This window comes from Zingiber officinale, chromosome 1A, assembly GCF_018446385.1.
Source record: "Zingiber officinale cultivar Zhangliang chromosome 1A, Zo_v1.1, whole genome shotgun sequence".
Classification (NCBI taxonomy): domain Eukaryota; kingdom Viridiplantae; phylum Streptophyta; class Magnoliopsida; order Zingiberales; family Zingiberaceae; genus Zingiber; species Zingiber officinale.
The window spans coordinates 147,486,791-147,505,677 of record NC_055987.1 but is presented as its reverse complement, the minus strand read 5'-3'; positions in this window follow the sequence as shown (position 1 = coordinate 147,505,677).

Here is an 18,887-nt window from a genome sequence, read left to right as displayed (position 1 = left end):
AGGAGAAGCCTTTTTATAGAAATGAACCACACAAAGATGAAGATAAATAGAAAAGTAAAACCGCACAAGTGTTGTTTGGATATTTCTTGTTGTATTTAGCTTCTGGGAGCAGGGCCGTTTATATAGCCCTGCTCGGGATGCCTGGAAGGGTTCCAGGCGCCTGAAATGAGATAGAATTCTATCCCCAATGCAACATTCAAATGTCACGTCGAAATGGCTAAAACTTGGGTTTCGGGCGCCCCGAAGGTGAAAGTCAACCTTTTGTTGACTTTCTCTCCAGGTCTCCAGCTTCAGCTCCGCTTGCTTCGATCCAGGTCTTCCACTCCAGCTCTGCTCGCTTGAGTGATTTCGGCCATCCGGAATGGGACTCACTCGAACCCAACTTCCGGCCTTCTCGACCAAGCTTCTGCTCCGACTTCTCACCCTCGGAATCGCCGCGTGCTTCCTTCTCGTCCGCCAATGTACTCTTCCACAATTTTTCGCCTCTCAGATGCACCGAGCCCGTCGGCTCTCTCCCGTGCCAACCTTCTCACTAGCTGCATCTTTTGCTCCTCGAGCAATCTTCCCCTCTTGACTTCTCGTCCCTTGAAAACACCATACACTCCCTTCTCATCCGCCGGTGTACTCTTCCGTAGCACCTCATCCCTCAGATGCATCGAGCCTGTTGGCTCTCTCCTGTGCCGTCCTTCTCACTAGCTGCATCTTTTGCTCGACATCCTGTGCTCCTAAGTTTTTGCACATTTAGACATAGGGTTAAACATAACAGGACCTAACTTAACTTATTTGATCGCATCAAAACTACCTTGGGGTACCAACATGAATCATGTGATTTTCAAAAATTCTCTTTTTGTCATTTTAAAATTAGAATGTGAACACAGCAGAAAAGAAAAATACGAAAAATTGGAACGAGAAGAACACAAATGGTTTACTTGGTTCGGAGTTTTCTGCAACTCCTACTCCAAGACCCAGGTCCCGCGGATCTATCGATGGGTAATTCACTATAAACCTCTTCCAGTATCTCCAGAAGAGAGAATCAAAGTACAAAAGAAAGTTAGAACAAGTGCAACACCCTGCACTTGTCCTTTTGCAGTATTTAATTACACAAAAAAATTTACCGACACTTTTGGAGATCGAAGTGGGAGTGCTTGTGTTGATGCCGGTCTGCCAGCCGTGCTCGAAAGTCTTTGAAGCAGTCGTAGAGTGCAACAACTTTGTAGTAGAGTCGAAGCAGGAGCCCGGAGTAATCAGAATCTCAAAAGAATGCGTAGTATCTCGTATAGTCGTTGTTGTCCAATGTCTTCTCGTGACTGCCTTATAAAAGGCATGGAAGGCGCCTTCCATAGCCATGGAAGGCGCCTCCAATGAGGCAAGTTTGATCCTGAATTGCTCTGCACTTATCCGCTGCGACGCCAAGATTTTATATTGTGGAAGACACCTTCTATAGTAATGGAAGGCACCTTCTATGAACAGTACAAATATGCCTTCACTGCTTGAAGGCACTTTCGGACACTGTTCATCCTAAATCAATTTTCTTCCCTATAAACCAATGTTAGTCCAGAAATATTCTGCAAAATAAGTATTAGGACAGTTTAATAATTATGCAGAGTAGCAATTAGTTTCTGTCCTTCTAGGACCAGGAACTAGTCAAGGTCTCAGCTTAGGGATCCCAAATGGGCCTAAACTAGGCCGACACCTACTGTCCCTTCAACCGGGATGCATCCTCACTTAGTCACTCTCCTCCAATGACTTACCTTAACTTACTAGTTTGCCAGGCATCCGGTCAGCCCATCGACCTATATGAACTTTGTGCCAGCTATCTGGTCGGCCTATCGACCTAGCTGAACTTCGTACTAGCTATTCGGTCGGCCCGTCGATCTAGCTAAATTTTGTACAACTATCCAATTGGCCCGTCGATCTAGCTGGATTTCATACCATCTATTCAGTCGGTCTATCGACCTAGTTGGATTTCTTGCACACTTAATCAAGTGGTTATATCACAACAAAGCCTAACTTAACTTACTTATTATTCATCAAAATTCGAGTTAGACTGTTAGTGCAAACCACACCAACAATCTCCCCCTTTTTGATGCAACGACAACTTGAGTTAAGTTAGGGGAAAACATGCAATCATAAATCGACACATGATTTGCTTTAAGGTTTTCGGATTTCGATTTGTTTTAACTTTACCCCTTAACCTGGTATCTTGGGTTAAGTTAGGGGAAAACATGCAATCATAAATAGACACATGATTTGGTTTAAGGTTTTCGGATTTCGATTTGTTTTAACTTTACCCCTTAACCTGGTATCCTGGGTTAAGTTAGGGGAAAACATGCAATCATAAATTGACACATGATTTGGTTTAAGGTTTTCAAATTTCAATTTGTTTTAACTTAACCCCTTAATACTCTCCATTTGGCATTCATAAAAAATCATGAAAAAAAATTGCTAGTGAAAGTAAGAAACATTTTTATAAAAATACTCAGGATTACTTTGAAGGGAATTTTTTTTTTACAAAATATGTTTAAAGATTGAAACCACTTAGCCTTTCAAAAAGATAAAGAAAAACAACTTATTAAAAATTTCAAAGTTAAAAAAATAAGTTTTGAAAAAAAAACTGTTCAAAACTTTTTCAAAGTGTTTCGTAAAGCAAATTTTAAAAACATTTTAAAGACATTTTTCAAAATGGAATTTAGACACTATATGTTAGTATTTTCACAAAAGTAATAAAGTTGAAAGTATTTTTAAAATCTACTAACTTTGGAAACTTTAAGGCTTGCTAAGTTTTCCAAAAAGAACTTTAAAAGTTTTAAAGAAAATTTAAAATACTAAGTGCTGCAATATTTAAATTATTTTAAAGTAGTTTAACAAAATTGAAATAATTTTCAAAATGATTTTTCAAGACATGTAATAATTTTAAAAATGAACTTTTGAAAAGATGGAATGTTTTCAAAATTTTGTTAACTTAATTGTCCTCCCCCTGAACCTGAGATTATTTCAAAATAGTCAACTATGAATTGTTCTTAACTGACTAACCGTTGGTTATTGATTAACTATTAGAAGATAACAGTGTTCACTTGGTTAGTTAAGTTAAGTCTTTTTATCCAGTTAGTATTTGACTTAACCCAATCACTATGAATTTGGTATTTAATGCCTAAACTTATGTTGATGTACTTATATAAGCACCTTAAGTCCAGACAAGCTGCCTATGCATCCCACCCCTTTCTAGATTTGGAATACACAAACAAGGTAGCTCTAATGTGTTGGTGAGATGCTCAAGTCCTAAATTTATAGGAGCATGCTTTCTATAGATTCAATCTAGACTATGACTAAAATTGATTTTGAAAATTCTAAACATAAGGAAATTTTGAGAAAAATAAAGAATTTTGCCCTAGAATTTGGAAATGTTGAAAATAATATTAAAAATATTGGTCCTAGTCTACTACACACATTCTTAATTTTAACAATAAGACTGAAGAACAACTAACTGAGAATAGTAAGTCAAGTCATATACAATGCATAATAATGTATGTAGCACAATCATGTCTGATCATAGTCAGTAGGTGGTGGTAAGGGTCGCTCAGGAGCGCGCAGAGCCTGAAGAATCTACTCAAATCTGGTGGTAATGTCATCTCGGAGTAAAGTAAATCCAGTGGTCATCTCCTCCCGGAGTGTGCTGAATCCATCTGAGACTGGCTGTCAAAGTTGAGCGGAGGACTCCTCAAGTCGAGCGAGTCAGTCCTCGATTGATAGTGAAGTTAAGGGCTGGGTCGAGGTCGAAGGCTGGTCCGAAGTTGGAGCATAAACAAACATCTCCTCAGCCGTAAACTCTGGCCACTCCTCTCCTCGGCTGGAATAAAAGGTGGAAACTGCTCCTTGGCTTCGACTGGTACGACTGGCTGAGGCGCACCTCTCCAAGCTAGAGTCCCTTGAGCGGTGATGTCTATATGTGCTAATGCTAGCTAACGCTGACCAAACTCTTCATATGCACTAAGGGAAGTAGTCCTCCCCTGGGTCACATCTATCTTTAAGGTTGAAAATATATATGCCAAAATATGACAATAGGGCATGTGGATCTAGAACATAGTGATAAGACCGGATGCATGTATGACCTTATGAAACATATGTAATGCAATGTTGATGTCTAGACGCTGATAGAGGGCATACAAAAAAGAGTGGGAAGGTCTCATCATCGGAACGTTGTGAGATGTGATCGGCAAAATGCATGTAGTCATGACTCGATACAGGATATTGTTCTGAACCCTGAGGGAAAGTGACCTAAAGTTAGTCATTGTAGGTACTCTCTCCTCCCCCCAAAAAATACATGTAGATAATATCTAATGTAATATGGGAGTAGGGCTCACCAAATGGCATATCCCTATTAGGGTAACACAAAAATGGACATGCAGATGTCCTTAGTCCTAGGCTAGTGTATAATAAAGTAGGGGAAAAGTGAGAATCCTTTCCATCAACTCTGGTGGAGTAGTCAAATCATCTATCTGTTCTAAGTTATTATAAAACTGAGCACATAAATCAAGATTTACTGCATTACTGTAGTAAACCAATTTTTTTAACTGGTAATGCTCAATGACCTATGTAATAGGGGTGTAATACTAGGTAAAAAATGTCCTATTCAAGTACCTAGATTTCAACGGAACATATGTATGCTTAATGAAATCTAGCCAAAGTCGCTCGGTGGGAAACCTAGCATCAACAGATGGAGCATTACTAGTCCTAGGGGCAACATGTCGTCTTTCCCTAATTTGATACACATATAGGCATAAATAGATAAGAAAAAAATGCATGTAAACTAAGTATTGAAGATACGTATTAAGGTAGGGTATACCTAGGAGGCATTTTCGAGACTTTGAGGATGAAGTTGTTGAGAAAATTGGGCTGGAAGGCGCATTGTTGACGTCGAATATGTGAACAGAACTCAGTTTTGTTCGCTAAAAAAAATAGTCGAAGGCACTTTCAAACTTCATGGAAGGCATCTTCCATCGATTATGTAGGGCTCCTTCAAGCGACTAAAGGTTCCTTCCACCGCTAAGGCGAGATTTTTCCTGCCTTTCCTGAGGGCGCATCCGATGGTGTCGGAGGCGCCTTCAGTATCTTGAGTTTAATTTTAAGTTTATTTTCAAATTTCAAATTTTTAAGTTAAATTTTAATTTTAATTTTAATTTTGAAGTTTAAGTTTAATTTTTATTTTTTATTTTTAAGATTATTTTTATTTTTTTTTAATTTTAATTTTAATTTTAATTTTAATTTTAATTTTGAATTTTGAATTTTGAATTTTAAGTTTATTTTTTTTAAATTTTAAATTAAATTTTTAATTGATAAATTATCTTTTTGATTTTCAATTTTAGGTTTCTTAGTCATCTCACTCGATCTATATTTTCAATCAAGGAATCTTATGCTTTTGTGAGATGAATTAAGTTCAATTTTAGGGTTGGGTTTAACTTTGTGTTATATTTAAGTTCAACTTTGGGCTCAACAAATAGACATTCTTTAGATAAACTTCTGGGGTATGGTGAGTCACTTGGACATTATAAGAGTAACCATGCTTTCGAGGTTTTCCAAATAATCCTATCCACTAAACCCTAATACAAAACCTTGGTCTAACTAGTTAGGATCCGTAAGGGGTAGTTTCAGTTAGTTCCACTAAGCCAAATGCACCAGGTCGAAGCCATATCTTCCTAGACATGCATAGACATAGTTTTCCTAACCTACTATCATCCAAAATTTTACTTGTACTTTTGTCAAGTTAAACTGTTGTCCCAATTTTAGCTAGTCCTAATTACCCTGCCTGGTAAGTGTTGGTTGCTACTCGGAATACTGTTTTAGTTCTCCTGTACAAAAATTTGTACAAGCATAGAACTATCCTACCTACTCATGTGCTCTACTGAAGTTAAATTTGGATTGCAAACGATGCTTAACATTATTAATCCAAATTGTCCTTCAGAAGTTAAACTTGGATTGGAAACAATACTTGACATTTTTACTCCAAGTTTAACCGATGTGATCTTCCTAAGTTAAACCATATTACAGAAGTTAATTAAATATCTATTTCCAAAATTAGCTTCTAGGTTAAACATGGCAAGACACTAGGCCTTCTTGGGTATGGGATCATCCACCACTTCCTAGACAAAGTCTTTCAAAGAAATCGGGTATTTAACTTCTTACAGTAAACTAGGTTTAACTACAAACACCTCAATAGAAGCACAATATTGAAACATGAAATCGAACAATAAAATTGATAATAAAAATGATAACCTAAAGCCGATAACCTCTTGTGTTTGGTTTTTCAAGATCTATACAAAAGATGAACTAGTTATGATGCGAAAACTAATAACTAGTTATACCTTTTGTAACTTATAGACCTCTTGATCTTCTGTTGTATTCCTCTCCTTCTCTTGGACGTTGTGTGAGCGACGATCTTCCAAGATGAAATCCACCCAAGATTCTTCCTTCGCTTCCAAGTTTCGGCCACCAACTAAGCTCCAAGGGATGCTAGACAAGAGAGCTTCCTTCTCTTCTTCTTCTCCTTCAAGCAACTGGCCACCAAGAGAAGACCAAGCTTGATGCCGCCGGCCTCTAAGAGAGAAAACAAAAGGAGAAGAGAGAAAGAAGAGGGCTGGCCACCAAGGAAGAGAAGAGAGGGATTTCGACCACAATAGAGAGGATGCAAGGCTTCGGTTCTTTTTCATGAGGCACCCTCTCCCTCTCTTTTATAATCCTTGGTGAATCCAAAAAAGGAAAGTTTTAAAACAAAAATTAAAACTTCCTTTTATTCCTTTACATGGCTGCCCACATCATGTCCAAACAAGGAAAGATTTTAAACAAAAATTAAAATCTCTCTTTTAAAATCCCTTTTATGGTTAGCTATAAAAGGCATGTTTTATAAAATTAAAATCTTCTCTTTTAAATCCTTTTGTGGATGTCTATAAAAGAAAAGATTTAAAATAAAACTCCTTTTATATCATGGTTACAAAAAGAAAAGTTTAAAAATAAAATCTTTCTTTTAAACATTATAGATAACTATCCTGTCTGAGAGCTTACGAGATGAAGCACTGGGCGGCGATGGGTGATGACGGACTCTGATACCAATGAACAAGAGAGGATCCGAGAAAACCACAGCGAACCTCACTCACACTTGAGGATAAGATAACCAATCCGAGAAAACCAAAGCGGATCTTATGAATAATACCTCACGAAAGAGAACGCCGGTGAGATAGCTCCAAGGATCAGCAAAAACTCGACAACCAGATGTATGAAGCGATCTCGTGATCCTGCGCACAATGAGACTAACCGACAAAGCGTTAGTGACCTAAGACTGGGGTGGGAATCCCTGGCTAGGCCCCCCGACACTCAAGTTAGCCTCCGGCGAGAAGAAGAAGTAATGTGAAGAAGATGAAAATTAGGGTTTGAGTTGTGTCAGAATGATTACTTACCTGGCCAGTGGAGAGGATTCCCTTTTTTATACCACCTCACTTGACCTCCACAGTCATGAGGTGGACCCGGTTTGTTGGAGTTCGTTATGAGATGACGTAAGTATTACTTGTGAAAATAGTTCAAGGAATCTTTTTCGTACCTCAGATGTACCTTCTTTGTCGTTTAGCATACCTGCATGAGCTTCTAGAAGACATTTCCCACCAAATTAATTAAACCTTCATATAAATACAGAGTATTTCCATATGACTTATGTGTCAGAGTTAATGAGAAGTTTAAATGGCATAAGACTGAGTTAGCCTCTTTTGCTCGGTCGGCCTTTACCCGTCGTTCATATTGTGCCTTGTCTGCTATGAGGTTAAATGCTTCTTTTGCTCGACCAATTGTTCTTGCTCGTCTTGTCCCGGCCGGCCGAACCTAGGAACTTGGTCGACTTCTTTCGCTCGATCGACCTCTACTCGCTGAACTTACATGAGCACTGCTATGAGGCTAAATGCTTCTTTTGCTCGACCAGTTGTTCCTACTCGGCCTGTCCCGGGCGGCCGAACCTAGGCACTCGGTCGGCCTCTTTCGCTCGATCGGCCTTTACTCGCCGAACTTACACAAGCACTGCTACGAGCCTAAATGCTTCTTTTGCTCGACCGGTTGTTCCTGCTCGGCCTGTCCCGGCCGGCCAAACCTAGGCACTCGGTCGGCCTCTTTCGCTCAATCGGCCTCTACCTGCCGAACTCACACGAGCATTGCTGCGAGCCTAAATGCTTCTTTTGCTCGACCGTTTGTTCCTGCTAAGCCTGTCCCGGCCGACCGAACCTAGGCATTCGGTCGACCTCTTTCGCTTGATCGACCTATACTCGCCGAACTTACATGAGCACTGTTGCGAGCCTAAATGCTTCTTTTGCTTGACCGGTTGTTCCTGCTCGGCCTGTCCCGGCCAGCCGAACCTAGGCACTCGATCGACCTCTTTCGCTCGGTCGACCTCTACCCACCGAACTTACACGAGCACTGCTGCGAGCCTAAATGCTTCTTTTTGCTCGACCGGTTGTTCCTGCTCAGCCTGTCCCGGCCGACCGAACCTAGGCACTCGGTCAGCCTCTTTCGCTCGTTCTGCCTCTACTCGTCGAACTTACACGAGCACTGCTGCGAGCCTAAATGCTTCTTTTGCTCGACCGGTTGTTCCTGCTCGACCTGTCCCGACCGTCCGAACCTAGGCACTCGGTCGGCCTCTTTCGCTTGGTCGACCTCTACCTGTCGAACTTACACGAGCACTGCTGCGAGCCTAAATGCTTCTTTTGCTCTACCGGTTGTTCCTGCTCAGCTTGTCCCGATCGGCCAAACCTAGGCACTCGGTCAACCTCTTTCGCTCGATCTACCTCTACTCGTCGAACTTACACGAGCACTGCTGCGAGCATAAATGCTTCTTTTGCTCGACCGATTGTTCCTGCTCGGCCTGTCCCAGTCGGCCGAACCTAGGCATTCGGTCGGTCTCTTTCGCTCGGTCGACCTCTACCCGTCGAACTTACATGATCACTGTTGCGAGCCTAAATGCTTCTTTTGCTCGACCGGTTGTTCCTGCTCGGCCTATCCCGACCGGCCGAACCTAGGCACTCGGTCGACCTCTTTCGCTCGGCCTGCCTTTACCCGCCGAACTTACACGAGCACTGTTGCGAGCCTAAATGCTTCTTTTGCTCGACCGATTGTTCCTACTCGGCCTGTCTTGGCCGACCGAACCTAGGCACTTGGTCGGCCTCTACCCACCAAACTTACACGAGCCCTGCTGTTCAACCGATATTATTTCCTCCATTGCTAGAAAATGGGTCCCTTCTTCATAACCCGTATCACTAGCCTTCCCTCCAAGTCTAGTCGAAGGAGGGGCAGTCGACTGACTAGACCTAAGTCTATCTTTGTTTCTTCGCCTATCTTTGGTCATGGCTCTGCAATGGCCATCGCAGTAGTCTCGTGACCTTTTCTATAGTAATCTCTGTGGCCTCTAGTACAGCAATCCCATGACCCCCAGTACAGTGATCCCGTGACCCCTAGTATAGTGATCCCGTGACACCTTTTGGCCTGTTAAATAGGGATGTGATCCTCCCTTCCTTTTTCACTTGCCTCATTTCTTCACCATCTTGTTCCTCTTGTTGAGAATATGGCTTTATACTTTCCCCACTGGGAGCAATTCTCGTTGGAAGAGGCCCAATTTATAGATGAAGCTACTCAAGCTTTAGATCTAGCTAGTTTCCGGGAACGAGAGCTGGAAGTACTCTTGTCGATCACCCAATCTCAAGCACGGTGGCAAATGGCCTTGAGTAACAAATCTTATCGAGATCTAGAACTTCAGGGCAAAGAGCAGACTACTTCGGGGGCTCAACAGGCTTCCAAGGTATCTACGTTAACCCTGGGGGTTCACGTAACTTGCCTGTTGGCATTGCGACAACAACAAGATCTAGTTCGTCTGCAAGCTAAGATAGACGCTCTGGAAGCAGAGCACAAAATGCTCAAGCAGGAAGTGGATTGTTCCGTCATACTTCTAAGGGGGTGTGAATGAGTTTGCACCCCTTTGTCCATGAGACCACTCTTCTTCTCACTTTCTCCTGGGCATAAAAGAACGCACTGGATTTTCTAAATGGGGAGGGGAGGGCGATTCAGTTGGATGACAGACTTTTCATGCTACTCCCCTACTAGGCAAGATATTTCCACTTCTCTAACCTGGTCGAGTTTACCTTTAACTGGGTTAAAGTTTTCTAAGAAGTCTGAGAGCTAATGTTTATAATTTTTACTGATACTTCAAGGTTTAATGTTTTGGGAGGAAAATGTAACGCTATGTAACTAATTGTGTCCCAAATGTGAAACCGGACGGTCTCTTGTATAAGACTGGATGACTTTCTTGAGTTCTTCTGGTTGATAAGAATAAACGGACTTCCTTACTTATTCAAACACTCCACTTTCACTCATTCCTTCATTTATTATACATAGGAAATTGAATATCTTGACCAGTTCTTGAACAAGGAGATAACATCAGTATCGCGATACATAATGATATCAATGTGAATATGACTCATTTAGTTATATCCATTATAAATGCTCTTGTACGGGCTTGTGACACGTGTTCTCCAATCTTCTCTGCTGATGCATCCGGGTACATGCTTCGACGCCATCACCCTGTCATTTCTTTCTTCTGACAAATCGATGCCTCCCCTTATGGGCGCACTCTATATCCTACGGTGTTGGTTATTAGTTAACATTCACAGAAACCCTAAACCCTTTATGCTATAGTCCCTTCGTCTTCTTCCTTGAGTTGCTTCGGTGGTGCCACGGTTTAACTCTTTTCCATCTTTTGTCGGTCTCCTTCTTCTTCCGGTCTCTTCCTATCGTCCTCTCCCCAAAAGACCTCAGTAAGTGTTTCCCTTCTTTACTCCTACATTTCCCCATGACTGAAGAATCATTTTCTACTGGGTATGTATAAACTCGCTCTACCTTTGGGGAATCTGATCGGTCTGCTCTCTATTCCTGGTATAAGATCCCCCAGTCTTTTCGCATTATCATCCCTGACTCTGAATCTCACCCCCATCTTCCTCCTAAAAACTGTGTAACTTTCTTTAAAGATCAATTAGTAGCTGGTTTGCGCTTTCCCATCTCTCCCTTTTTGGTAGAGATAAGCCAACATTTCAGCATTCCCTTACAACAGTTTACTCCCAATGCCTTTCGTTGTCTTTGCGATTTGTACATGCTCTTCTGCCTCCACGACATCCCTCCTATTCCTCAGAATTTTTTCATGTTTTCCTACCCCAAGAAGTCAGATCCTAGGGTTTTTTATCCAGACCTAAAATGACTCTTTTTGAAGAAATGCCTTCCTTCATCAAGGCATGGAAATCATGCTTCTTTTTCATAGAATTTCCCGAATCCATCCCCTTGTCTTATTCTTGGATATCTTTTTTTTCTAATTTGCCTGATGTGAAGGAGTTACACAAGCTTCCCTCTTTTGCCACTTATTCCAAGAAGCTATTGGGCCATCAGTTATACATTCACAAATGGCTTCGCGATGACCTCTTATATCTTTTTGGATTGAGTCCTGTCAGGGTGGAGCTCCGTGGCTCCCTTAGTAAGTTGCTATTTACTTATCTAAGTCTCCTTTTTAATAACTAAGATGTTTTTTATTGGGTGCAGTGGAGGCCTATTATGACTCCATGATTGAGCAACAGCTAAAGGTGCGAGACGAAGCGATCAAAGCCAAAGAGAAAGAACTTCTTGCTGCTTTGAAACAACCTCCCTCAACAGAGGTTCCTGCTCGTGTGGGTCAATCTTCTTCCGCAGAGGTTCTTGTTGGTTGGTCCTAGGAAGATCGTATCGGTTCCACTGTACAAAAATTTTGTACAAGTATCGAACCTTTTCCTAAACAACCTATTGTGTTCTTTAGAAGTTAAATTAGGAATCACAAACGAAACTTAACATTATTGATTCCAAATTTAACTTATCTGTTCTTAATGGTTTAGACTTGGATCGTAAGCGGAACTTAACACTATTGATCCAAATCAACCTATGTTATAAATTCAATTAAATATTAATTTCTAAAATTGGCTTCCAGGACTGCATGGCGAGGCACATGACCTTCTTGGGTATGGGAGCATCCACCACCGCCTAGACAAAGCCTTTTAAGGAAAGCTAATATTTAATTTCCTTATATAACTCTAGGTTTAACCAAAAAGAACAATCGAATCACAAATTCAAAAAATAAAACAAACGAAACACAAATTTGAAACAAATCCAAAAACTCTAGAATCATATGCCTCTTATGTTTGGTATTTCCAAAAATAACTATACAAAGAAAACTAGTATGATGCGGAAAATAATTACTAGTTATACCTTTCTTTGTAAGCAAATAACCTCTTGATCTTCTACCATATTCCTCTTCTAATCTCGGACATTGTGTAGGCAACGATCTTTCTAGACGAGAACCACCAAGCTCCTTCTTCTCCAAGCTACATTCAACCACCATCAATTCTCCAAGAGAAGTAAAGGTCCGACCACCACCACCAAGCTCCAAGGGATGCTAGAAACAAAACCTCCTTTTCCTCCTTCTCCAAACAAGATCCGGCCACCTTCCAAGCTTCAAAGGTTGAAGAGATTCAACCACCAAGGAGAAGAAAGAAAAAGGAGAGGGAAGAACTTCTAGGGCCGGCCACACCAAGGAAGAGAGGGAGAGAAATAGAAAAGAGTTGTTTTTTTTATGAAGGCACCTCTACCCCCTCTTTTATAATCCTTGGCCTTGGTAAATAAGAAAATTTAAATAAAAACTTCCTTAATTCTTTTGCCATGAAAAGAAAAATTAATTAATTTAAAAATCAATTTTCTTTTCTTAAACAACATGGCCGACCACTTTAAAATCCCAAACAAGAAGAGTTTTAATCAACACAAGAATTAAACTTCCTAATTTGTTTCCGGAAATTTATAAAAAAAATTTCCAATAATTTTTCCCTTCATGGTGGTTTGTAAAAAAGAAATTTTATAAATTAAAATCTTTTTTTTAAACACGTGGATGATTTCCAAAAAGGAAAGTTATCTCTAAAAATTAAAATATCCTTTCAATCTACAAATAAGGAAAGATATCAAATCTTTTCATAATCTTTTGTAGAAACTTTATAAAAGAAATATTTAATTTTTAAACTCTCTTTTAAATCATGAACATGGTTAAAAAATGAAAGTTTTCTCAAAATTAAAATCTACCTTTCAATCTACAAATAAAGAAAGATTTCAAATCTTTTCTTAATCTTTTGTAGAGAGCTATAAAAGGAAAGATTTAAATTTTAAACTCTCTTTTAAAACCATTATATCCACATTAAGAAAAAATTTTAAATAAAAATAAAATCCCTTTTAATATGGCCAGCCAATCAAACTTGGGCTCCAAGCCATGGCCGACCAATTAACTTGGCTCAATCCTTTGATTTGGCCGACCCTAGCTTGGGCTTCAAGTTAGCTTGGCCGACCCCATTAGGATGGGTAAGAAGGTGGGTATAGGTGGGTATAATTCTCTATATACAATAGGCTACGATAGGGACCGAGAGGAGGAATTGGTTTTGGTCTCCCGATGAAATTAAGCTTCCCGTGTTCGCCCCGAACATACAACTTAACTTCATCAATAATAATTCATACTACTAAAGAATTATTATTAAACTACCGCACTATTCCCAAATTACATTTTGGGCTCCTTCTTATTATGAGTGTGTTAGTCTCCCTATGTTTAAGATGTCGAATGCCCACTAATTAAATGAGTTACTGACAACTCACTTAATTAATATCTTAGTTCAAGAGTAGTACCACTCAACCTCATCGTCATGTCGGACTAAGTCCACCTGCAGGGTTTAACATGACAATCCTTATGAGCTCCTCTTGGGGTCATTCTCAACCTATATAATAGGACACAGTTTCCTTCTATAATCAACAAAACACACTATAAGTAATATAATTTTCCAACTTATCGGGCTTATTGATTTATCGAGCTAATCTCACCCATTGATAAGTCAAAGAAATAAATACTAAATATATGTGTTTGTTATTATATTAGGATTAAGAGCACACACTTCTATAATAACTAAGGTCTAGTTCTTTTATTAAGTTAGTATAAAAAGAACTTACCTAAAATGGTCCTACTCAATACACTTACAGTGTACTAGTGTAATTTATTAGTCAAGATAAACTAATCCCTAATCACACTATGACTTTACCGATGGTTTGTTCCTTTCCATCTTAGTCGTGAGCAACTGTTTATAATTTATAAAGAACTGATAACATGATCTTCTGTGTGTGACACCATACACCGTGTTATCTACGATATAAATTAATTGAACGACTACACTTAGCATAAATGTAAATATTTTTGACCAATGTGATTCTTATTTCTAAATAAATGTTTATACAAAAGCTAGGCGTATTTTGTGTGACCATTTTTGGACACCAACAGAATGGTGTGGCAGAATTAAGGTATAGGACTCTTATGAAAATGATTAGATCGATGATGAGTTATTCAGAATTACCAAATTCGTTTTGGGGATATACTCTGAAAATGACAATGAACATAGTACCTTCTAAAGTCAGAACCCTCTACACCCATAGAATTACAGAATGAGTGTAAGCCTAGTCTGAAGCATATTCAGATTTGGGGTAGTCCAGCACATGTGCTGAAGGGAGACACTGATAAGTTGGACAGGAGTTCACTTGTTTATGGGTTATCCTGGAGAAACGAAAGGAGGTTTATAGTCCTAAAAATCAGAAGGTCATTGTTAGCACCAATGCCCGATTTTTAGAAGAGGACTATGTTATGAACCATAAGCCCATGAGTAAAATTATTCTTAAGGAAATTAGAGAAGACACATTTAAACTAGTACCTGTAGGATCGAAAAGAATTTAGATATCTCCACAATAGCATGATATTGTCCACTTTGGGCCTAAACCCTCATGGTTTTGCTCTCGGGCTCTACCCAAAAGGCTTCATTCCAATGGAGATATCTTTCTCTTATAAGCCCATGATCTTTTCCATGTGTTTTCAATGTGAGACCATGTTTGCAACCTTGCAACCCCCCCCTCAAACAAAGGACCACGGGCTTCCCACGTCCGATCCTCGACCCACCAGGTCTTCCTGCCTCTTGGTCTACACGACCTACTAGGACTTCCTTGCCTAGCCGCAACTAGGACTTCCTGCCCCTCGGTCCATCTGACCTACTAGGACTTCCTTGCCTAGCCGCAACTAGGACTTCCTGCCTGATGTCTGGTCCTCTTGATCCGAACATAGGAGCCCCCACTTTCTTTGTTCGAGGTCAATATTGTACCCATATGGTTCAATCATACCATAGCTCTTGTGCACAGTCGGCAGTTAAACCTTCTAGCAGTCTGGGCTCTGATACCATTTGTAGGATCGAAAAGAATTTAGATATCTCCACAATAGCATGATATTGTCCACTTTGGGTGTAACGACCCAAATTTCCTCAATTAGAGTCCTAAAAGTAATTTAAAAATATTTTAAAATGCTATAGAAATATTCTAGGGATTTTTAGAAATTTTTAGAGTATTTTTATGTAATTTTTGGAGGTCGTTTGATATTTTTACTAAACGAAGGAAGTTTCGACAAAAAAATGTCCAAACCGAGAATTGAACCCATGACCTTTGACTCGGTCAAAACCCGGCTGACCAGGTGTGCAAACGGATTTTTCTGTTTAAAAAAGGTAGCGAATTTATTTAAGATAGTTAATAGAATATTATAAAAGGGATAAGTTGATGTTGGATTTGTTTGTTTAGAAAAAGTAGCAAATTTATTTAAGATAATTAACAGAATATTGGATTATAAAAGGGATAAGTTGATGTTGGATTTGTTTGTTTAGAAAAAGTAGCAAATTTATTTAAGATAATTAACAGAATATTGGATTATAAAAGGGATAAGTTGATGTTGGATTTGTTTGTTTAGAAAAAGTAGCAAATTTATTTAAGATAATTAACAGAATATTGGATTATAAAAGGGGATAAGTTGATGCTCTGTTTTCCCGTGACTTAAACCATTCTCTCTCTTCTACGACGGTGGAGCTCGGGCAGAAAATGAAAGGGAGTTAGGGTATCATCTCCGGCGGCTGGCCAAGGTCCTAGATGCCCTTTTTGTTCGGTTGTGAGTCCAAGAATCAAGGTAAGTGCTTCTCACCTGCAGTAGGAGTAGTTTCAGACCTTTGTTCTTCTTGAATTCGAAGCATGAGAAGCGCTTATAGTGCAGATTTTTAATTAAGCATATAGTGCAGATTTTAATTAAGCTTATAGTGCAGATTTTTATGTAGGCTTATAGTGCAGATTTTAATTAAGCTCATAGTGCAGATTTTGATTTAAACTTATAGTGCAGATTTTAATTAAGCCTATAGTGCAGATTTTAATTAAGCTCATAGTGCAGATTTTTATTTAGGCTTATAGTGCAGATTTTAATTAAGCCTATAGTGCAGATTTTAATTAAGCTTATAGTGCAGATTTTTATTTAAGCTTATAGTGCAGATTTTAATTAAGCCTATAGTGCAGATTTTAATTAAGCTTATAACTGCAGATTTTTATGTAAGCTTATAATGCAGATTTTAATTAAGCATTGCAGTGTAGATTTTTCATTAAGCATTTCAATTACAAATTTTGAGTTCCCTATCAGTATTTTGAGTTTAAGAAAAGTATAAGAAAGATAAAGAAAAGAAAGAAAAAGGCCAAGGCCTTAAGTAGATCCCAAAGTCAAGACTTTAGAGAATTTGTCACACAAGGTGCTAAAGAAAATACCGAGGCATTATATATTAGAAGTATTAAAAGATAACAAGTATTTTACTTTCATCAGTGGCACTGTGCTGGACTCTCAGTTGTCCTTGGGTTGGGCTCCCATAGTCGTCCCTAGGTTTAGATAACCTAGTAGTAACGGCTCGGCCGACGGTCGACGACCATAGGGTCGCCAAATGGGCCGCCAAATGGGTCGGGTCGTTACAAAAGTAAAAGCACAGTTGCCGGGCCCAAGAGAAGTTGATTACTATTTTTAAGTATTATAAGTATAAGTTTTTGAACAAGTAAAACGAGTTTTTCATAAACATAAAGTATTAAAGATTAAGTTAGAACAAATGAAATAAAGTTTCATATAGTTCTAAAAATCAGTAAGTTTAGTTCTTTATTCTACTATGTTTATCTAGTGGATGAGTAGTTTTCATGTTTACCTATTAGATGAGTAGCATGATTAGCTATTAGAATTACATGAGTAGATTCCTTAGCTTTTCTTTGCTATTAGTTTGACATGAGCAGTTATGTTTATGCTTTATTTCTTTTTAGAGCATATAGTTTCTAGTTCTTTTCGTATACATGCACATTCATGATTTTGTGAGTTAGATAGCGCTTACTAAGCAAATTTTGCTTATAGATTGCACTTCCTCTTACTGCAGATACAGGAAAGGAAAAGTTATAGCAAAGGAAGGCGACAAGGAGGTGCGGATGGATGTGTGATGCCTGGACTATAGAAGCTTTGGGATTTAGCATAAGAATTTATTAACAAAGAGTTGAGTAGAATGTATTAGATGAGTCATTTAATCTTCCGCTTCTAGTTAATTGTATGTTTTGAGTTTCTCCGAGAGTTTTAGGAATTTCTATCAACATGTGAACAAGGATAGTTAAGTAAAGTTAGTAGTCCAGTAGCCCTCCGCCCTCACAGACCAGTAGTGAGGAGGGTGGGGTGTTACAGTTGGTATCAGAGTAGTTCCTATTCTCCAACATCACACATCAGCACCAACCTTGCCGTCTTCAAGTAAGAAAGTATTTAATTTTTAGTATGCTTTTCTTTATTCTTTACAATAAAGAGAAATCCTTGGAAGTATTAGATTATATGTATAGAATATGGAGATGTTTAGAAGTGCTTATAAAGTTAAGAATTCTGCTTAGTTTCTTTTATATAACAAGATGTGTTCTGGGATGGCGGTATGATCCGGGGACCTAAGCCCGGTGAGCGCGCCAGAATCAAACAACATATGTTCTGGGATGGTGGTATGATCTGGGGACCTAAGCCCAGTGAGCGCGCCAGAATCAAACAAGATATGTTCTGGGATGGTGGTATGATCCGGGGACCTAAGCCCGGTGAGCGCGCCAGAATCAAACAAGATATGTTCTGTGATGGTGGTATGATCTGGGGACCTAAGCCCAGTGAGCGCGCCAGAATTAAACAAGATATGTTCTGGGATGGTGGTATGATCCGGGGACCTAAGCCCGGTGAGCGCGCCAGAATAAAGGGGAACTCCGGTCCTTAGTTCGGACCCCTACCAACCTAGCGCTAGGGTAGTTGTCTGATCAACAACTTATGTTATGGCACTACTAAGTGCAACTAGGCCGCCACAATAATATGTTTATGAGTATGCATGCAAGTATGTTCAAGTCATGTTATGTTTATATTTACGTTTATGTTTAGGTCTACGTTATGTTCATGTTATGTTTTTGCCTATGCATATGGACATGCTTGTGATCGAGTCTATCATTATGTTTAGTTCATCTACCATGCTTACATTTATGCTGTCATGCTTATGTCACTGCTTATGCTTATGTTCATTGTATGTAGCTTAGGAGGTCCTAAGATAACTTTGATGTGGTTTTCCTTAGTACATTAGATTATTGACGCTAACTAATGCATGTACAAGGTAGAGAACATGCTATAGAATTATTCTAAGTTCGAGGACGAACTTTTTATAAGATATGGGGAATTGTAACGACCCAAATTTCCTCAATTAGAGTCCTAAAAGTAATTTAAAAATATTTTAAAATGCTATAGAAATATTCTAGGGATTTTTAGAAATTTTTAGAGTATTTTTATGTAATTTTTGGAGGTCATTTGGTATTTTTACTAAACGAAGGAAGTTTCGACAAAAAATTGTCCAAACCGAGAATTGAACCCATGACCTTTGACTCGGTCAAAA